Source organism: Eptatretus burgeri, chromosome 11 (assembly GCF_056783735.1).
Source record: "Eptatretus burgeri isolate ZD-2024b chromosome 11, Ebu_testis_v1, whole genome shotgun sequence".
Lineage (NCBI taxonomy): Eukaryota > Metazoa > Chordata > Myxini > Myxiniformes > Myxinidae > Eptatretus > Eptatretus burgeri.
Genome location: NC_140971.1, coordinates 48,376,330 through 48,383,829, shown reverse-complemented (window position 1 = coordinate 48,383,829; position 7,500 = coordinate 48,376,330). Strand labels below are relative to the sequence as shown.

The 7,500-nt window shown below is 42.8% G+C and overlaps 1 long non-coding RNA gene across 1 annotated transcript in view; it reads right to left on the bottom strand.

Annotated features, from left to right (window-relative positions):
* Positions 1–7,500, bottom strand: part of LOC147017023 (uncharacterized) — a 74,109-nt gene that overhangs the window by 66,162 nt on the left and 447 nt on the right. The window lies entirely within an intron of this gene.

Sequence of the window (7,500 nt, the reverse complement as noted above, 5' to 3'; positions counted from 1 at the left end):
TATATATATATATATATATATATATATATATATATATATATATATATATATATATATATATATATATATATATATATATATTGGTATTACAAATGTTTTTAAGAAGAAGGAACTTCCAACCAAAAGTACAAAACTCGATCGACTCCGTTAATTTGAGCAAAAAACGAGAGCAGACCCAATCTCAGGGCAACGTTTCGCTGGCTTCATAGCTGGCTTCATCAGGCACAATAGATCTGTGAATATGTCCATACAAAACACGAAAAAAAACAAAAACACAAATACATGAAGCACAGTGTTGTGAGTGGAAAGCAGGTCATATAAACACCACACAAACACACGCACATATAAACATCTACATGTTTATAAGAGGTTGGCCCGGTGACGCCATACGACAGCACGTGGAGATGGAATTGGGAGGGAGCGGTGCACTTCTGAGATAAATGGGAACAAACGATACTTAGTCTTTGTGTACAAATGTACTTCTGAGGTAAATGTGTACAAATGATACTGACTTGCCTTGCAGCATATGGAGATGGATTTGGGGTGGAGCGGTGCAAAATAATTGATTTATTCAGTGATTAGTTGCATAATTAAAATAAATGATAATCGTAAAATGATTGATTTCTCAATCAATTGGCTAATTGCATACCTAAACCATTGCTGTTTCATCCGAATCTGTAACCTTTTGAAAAATAAGTAATTCATCGAAAAATGAATTAGTTATTGATTAACTGATTAATCAATAAATCAAAAATACCATTTTTAGCCACATCACTTTTTCACTGTCGTGTCCAAGTATCAGCTTCTGAGCTCAAAAGGTACCTGAGATATTGCCCAGATGAGAAAGAAAATAAATAAGAATTAATTAAACGATATAATTAAGTCAATGATCAGTTAATTGATTAATCAAAAAAGAAAACTTTTTTGCAAAAGAACATTGCCACTTTTGTCCCCAAATTTCAGCTTCCACGCTCAAAGGATGGCTGAGATATCACACTGACAAGAAAGAAAGAAAACAAACGGAGTAAAAACTGAGTACTCCCTTCCTTTGGCACAAGGCGATGTCATCATACATCGCCTGTATATGGAATTGGGAAGGAGCAGTGTACAGTAAACAGGTGTATGTGAAGGATGGAAAAAAAATTTGGCTCGGTCATTTAAAAAACACGTTCATACGTCAATCAGCTCAGAAATCAGATGTTACCAAATATATTTTGCTTTGAAACCCACAAAGAGAAACCATTTAACCTTTGAAAGCAGATCCGATAACCAAATGCTTTAGAAAAAGTCGCAGGGAAAATGGAAAACATGAAAAATCCTTCATAAGATACGGGATTAAACTTTTCCACTATGGCACCAGAAAAAGACTTGGCATGTCCACAAATCCGCAGAGAGTCCCTACAGATCCAAATCTACCCATCTGTTCCACGTCTGTGTGTGCTGTATACATATCTCTACCTTGTAGTAACTGTCAACTGTGCATCCCGATCGGGACATGAACTGTACTGCTATCAACTGTGGGGTGCTCAATAAGTGGCAAAAGCACTCAAGCAAGCACTCAAGCAAGCACTCCAACAGAATGCCTGCTTGGCAAGCGATTACCAATTGCTGTCGATAAAACCCATGCACCCATAAAACATATAAGCAATGTCCGAATTGAACAAATGAACACTTTTTGTAGCATCAGAACTGCTGCTAAGTTCAGATATGGAGCTAAAAATTTGTAATTCTTCTTAATTTACAAGATTCTCAAGGTTACGGCATGGGTGGAAATTGAATAAGTCCACGAACGCTGGCGTCTCCAGGAGTTTATAAGTATTGCAATGTACTCAGTGATGCGTAGCCATGATAAACAGGGATTCAATAATATGAGTGAGGAAAGTGAAAAAAAAGCTTTATTGTTAAGAAATTATGGTGGCCCGTTTCAAGTCAAAGCATGGTTGAGCAGGCCAAAAACCATGTCAGCTTCATACCCCACCCAGGATACACCTGAAGACCCCAGAGAGTGAGGTGGCCGATGATCACCCGATAAAGAATATACAATGATTAAATAAGGCCGTTATTACCTTCAAAAGGGGTGCTCTAATGAACCCAAACACCCAATTTTCAGTAATAGACTCCCTTGAAATTCCCTTAATTTGCATGCAAAGTTTCATCCTACTAGCTTTCATGGCTTTGGAGTTATGGAGGACACACACACACACACACACACACACACACACACACACACACACACACACACACACACACACACACACACACACACACACACACACACACACACATAGTAACATTTATTTGTCTACTAGCAAATACAACCCATTCCACTTCTGAAACCACTATATGCAGATAACAACCAACAACCAATAACACACACACCGGTGTCAAATTCCATTAGAGTAATACAGTTTATACACATACACACATGTGCAAGTGTACACACCCATCAAGTAAATAAAAACGACAAACACAAAGATTTACCTTGAAACAGTGTTCTTTGAAGGAGGATTTAATGTGGGTAATTATCAAAATTCAATTCAAAAATGTATCGTCACAGAACAAAAAAAATGTTGATCTATGCTTTCACATCTAGAACAAACAAGACGATCACATGATCAGATAAACCTTATTGTTTTTAGCAGCGTCTCGCATAGCGAACGCTGCTCTAAGAGAGGAGGAGGAGGAGCAGCTTCTTCTTAAAAAACCTTTTGGACTCGGCTCTTTTATATAGAGGATCTAGATCTCCTTAAATACTAAACACCTGTACACATCTTCGCATTGAGGGTGCCTTTTGAGAGTGTCTACCATGAACTTTTAAATATATTCGGACATTTGCTTTTAAGTTTCGAAAAGTTCACATTACGATTTAAAGATTATTCCATTTAATATATTGTTGCGAATTCGCGCCCGCCGGCGTGCGAACGGCCACGTAACTCGAATCGCGGCACGTCGCCCACCGGACGGACAATTCTGTCGTGACCCTCTCGGAGCTAGTCACGGGTGGGCCTTTCGGCCTCACCACGATCGTGCCAATCGGCCCCCCGCGTGGGATAGGGTTGTTCGCCAAACTCGACCTACCCAAGTACCCATGCGGAGGGTAAACTGGGCGATCGCACCTCGCCGCAGGTCGACTCCGGAAACGGGCCACTTAAGCGACCCGTTCCGTACTATCGGGATAACCGAGCGGTGTTATCGTCGGCCTCGACGGTTCTGATTAATTATCGGGCATATCAAGCCCACTACCAACCCTTTACGTGAAGCAGGATGGAGATTCAATTGAAGAAAAGACGAAGCGAAACGGGAAAACAGTTCAACATGATGCACATTTATTCTGCGGCACACGGAAAGCACACATATACAATTAAACAGAATGCACATAAAGCAATTGCAACAAAAGAAACACAACAATGCAGATCTACAACCGACTACGCGTGCACACGGCAACACTTAAACAGTTTTACTTTACAGACTGGCGCCACACACACACGTTTACACAGAAACAAAAGGAAAGGGCCACCCTCAAAGACAAGGGGGCAGACGGGGCCTGTGGGCCAATATTTGCGCGGGACCTGAAAGAGCGGTCAGGTCCGCGAGACCGGGTGGATCCTACCCGTGTCTTTGTGATGAGCCGCAAATGTGGCAGCGCGGCGGTGCGCCGACTTCGTGCTCCTTCGCGGGTTTCGTTGGCACTGCTTGGAGTGGGGTGGGAACGGGGCCCCCTTTTCGCACTATCTCAGCGCGGGGGGAAAAAGGGGGGAATTGTTGATGCTCTGGGGAAAGAGTATAGCTGGCTTGCTTGGATCCCGCGACGAGTGATTCCACCGCGACCTCGTCGCCGACCGCAGTCTTCCTTGCCTCGGACCCGAGCTCTTCGGTCTCTTCCCCAATTCTCCTCAGCCGACTGCAGCAAACCACCTGTACGCCCTCGCCTCCCGACTCCACTCCGCGCTCCAACCCGACTCTGCCCCAAAACTCTTCGCCCTTCCAAGGCCGACTCCCCGCTCCTCCAAGGCCGACTCCGCTCAAACTGACTCTGCCCAAACCGACTCGACCCAAACCGACTCTGCTGCCACCACACTCTGCCGCTGCCACACTCTGCTCTCCAAAACTGACTCTACTCTCCGATTCGCCGAGCGCTCGGCACTTTATAGGCCGGCAGGAGAACCCATATGCAAATTTCTGGATCAGAACGAGCTCGGGGTGGAGCCACGCTTGCCCATTGGACGGAGAAAAAGGGGCGTGAACCTCCCCTGATCCTAGAATTTGCATATCTTGATTCCACACCGACGCGCCTGGAGGCGGGGCCAAACCGCCCCGCGCTTGCTGATTGGACGGATCAGAAGTGGACGTGTAGCATTCCCGATCCGAATTCTCCTCGGAAAGGCCGCATTTTGCACTCGCGGTTCGGCGCGCGTCCCGTACGAGCCCAGGACAGCCTGACGCTCGGTGCTCCCAGGTGGTGCGGGAATGGCCGCAGAAGGAGAGAGGTGAAGGTGGTGGAGGGTTTATGGTGGTGGTTTATGGCCATGGTGCCGTTTGGAATGGCGGTGATGCGATGTTTGCAGGAGCGAGTTGTGAAGGTAAAGATCGTGGCTGTTGGCGTTGTTGTTGTTGTGAAGCGGCGTTGTGGTTAGTGGTTGTTGTGTGATGGCGGTTGAGACGTGGTTGGTTCAAAATAAAGATAGAACAGAAAAACGGCTATCTCAAAGGGTCGCAGCCCGAATTAATCACATTTATTCCCTCTCAAACAACGGGTTTGGGGCTAACTACACATGTACTTACAGAGATATCTCACCTATGGGACCTGAAAGGTGGTTTGCGAATTTCCACAACCGCAACAATATTGTCATTTCGTAAATACACGAGTTTCTCGTCATGAACGAAGATCGTCCATGACCGACGTGACGTGACGGCACGTGACGAAATATCGGAAGTTTTTTTTTTTTTCCTCCTTCCTCTTCTTGTTATTCTTCTGGTGAAGACAAAACCTTTAGGATGCGGCTCTTGGACACATTTGTCTTTATTTTTTATAAGTATCGATGTCAAAGTGAGAGGAGGATAACAAAAAGAGATTGCACAAAAAGGTTAAACAAAGTGATGTCTTGTAAAAACTAAAATGGCACATTTTCAGTGGATGAGACACCTTCCAAGGCACCCACCGCAAGACACTGGAGTTCCCAACAAAGGTGGAAACGTATGATGTGAGATTGAAAGCACAGTTAATTTTTCCCAAAATGAACAACCAAGCAGCTTGGACCACACTCGCTAAGTGGCTTAAGCACTTAAGCAAGCACTCCAGCGAAATGGTTGATAAAATAATGGCTCTCTTGGCACGCAATTGGCAATCACCGAACCATCATATTAAACATACACCTCCCGGAGAGAGACGCCACAAACGTTACATATGTCCGAATTGGACAAATGAACTCTTTTCTCGATGTCAGAACTGCTTGCAAATTCGATTCTGGAGCTTAAATTTTGTAATTCTTCGTTTAAGAGATACTTGTGGCGATCGCATGTGTGGAATTGAAATAAAGAATGAACGCTGCCGTCTCCAGGCATTTATAAGCATTACAATGTACCCAGCGATTCATAGCTAGAATGAACAGCCTGTTCCAAGTTGCAGCGTGTTCCAAGTCAAGGCAAGGTTGAGCACGCCAAAAAAATTGGCAGCCTCAGACCACACTGAAGTTACCAAAGAAACGCCTGAAGACCCCAGACAGCAAGGTGGCCGAGGAATGCCTGATGAAAGATATAATTAAATGATGGTGTTAATTATTTTCAAAAGGGGTGTTTTAATTCACCCAAACATCCAATTTTCACTCTTACACTTCCTTGGAGTTTCCATAGTATGCGTGCAGCTTCAGGCTGTGAAGTTTTATGGTTTTGGAGTTATGGAGGAAACACACAAACAAATTGCTTTTTTATTTGTATGTACATGTAGAATATATATATATATATATATATATATATATATATATATATATATATATATATATATATATATATATATATATATATATATATATATATTGTATGAAACCCTTCATCTCCTCAATCCCTTCATCCACTCCCACTTATTCTTCTTTTCCCATTGCACTCTATATGTACATATATATATATATATATATATATATATATATATATATATATATATATATATATATATATATATATCCACGGAGACAAAAATTAGTCATTCATAATTGTCAAAATAAAAATGTCTCCTAGTGCCTCTCTAATGTGGAGTTATACACCAACCCAAAGTCCCTTTTGTGACTTTCCCAACCATTGCATTATTTTCTTGAAATGTCCTTGATGTAAACACACAAAATGCATATCGCTAATGATGAACCAAGTGCACGCCCAATGGATCATGTCTCATTAACACGCACGTTTCCCTCGAATATGGACCGTAATTAATGCACCCCAAAGGCTCCTGGGGGGAGGGGGGAATGGAGTGTAAACACTTTAATAGTTCCTGGGTGATTCTCACCGAGTTATCAAAATTACAATATAAATAATGCATGGCCTTGAGTCACACATTGAAGATGCCAAGATGCTCATTACACTTCTCTGCGAGGGTTTGCAGGCATATCATTATGAATAATTGTACGAATATGTTTAACATTGAACATAAAGGATGCAATAAGATCAAATCAAATTATTAAATTTTTTTCCACACTTTCATTATTAGTCTTCCACAAGTCATTAGCATATACTAATTGGATAACACTAGCAGTATTGGGTGTTATTCATGCCACCCCTTTGTCTGAAGCAGTGCGATGTTGTGTATGTACATTCTCAGACATTCTCAAATGTGCAATAAAGGCAATCTTCTTCTTATTCTTCTTCTTCTTCTTCTTCTTCTTCTTCCTCTCATCTCATCATTGTGGGAACTGTGCAATGCTTTCTGCCATTTTGGCAGAGAAGAGAGATGTACGAATTAGCCTCACAGCGCTGCCTGTGGTGTGCGATTTCTGCCTACCCCACGAAAGTATTAGCACTCAAGGTTCTAATGGCTGATTAACTCTGCTTTTACTCGCAGGCACAAATTTGGATGGAATTCCTCTCCCCCGCGGCTACTGCGAGGGCTGTAATTTCATACTGTTCCTTGCTTTCATTGGATTTGGCTGGCAGGCCTGTGCAGAGTGCCCCTGCGGGTAATGCTTTCCACGTACTCTTATGTTTGGTGACCTCAGCTATCTGGACCAAAGCATCCCCTCTCCCCCCACTCTCGCTCCCCCATGGTCTCCTACACAGTTTCATTTTACTGAAGATGCCACGTCGATGATGCAATATAAAAGTCAGCGACTTCATTTGGAAGACAGAAACATGCATCCTTCTTTCAGTGGAAAAACAACTGGAGACCATTTTGCTGTATCACGCCGACATTGTCCGCATTCATGTACAAATCTGTGGCCCACAAAGTAATCCCTCATATAGCTACATAAACTCGCCGGGATAGTAAACGAGAGTGACATGCCTTTTCTTCCTCGA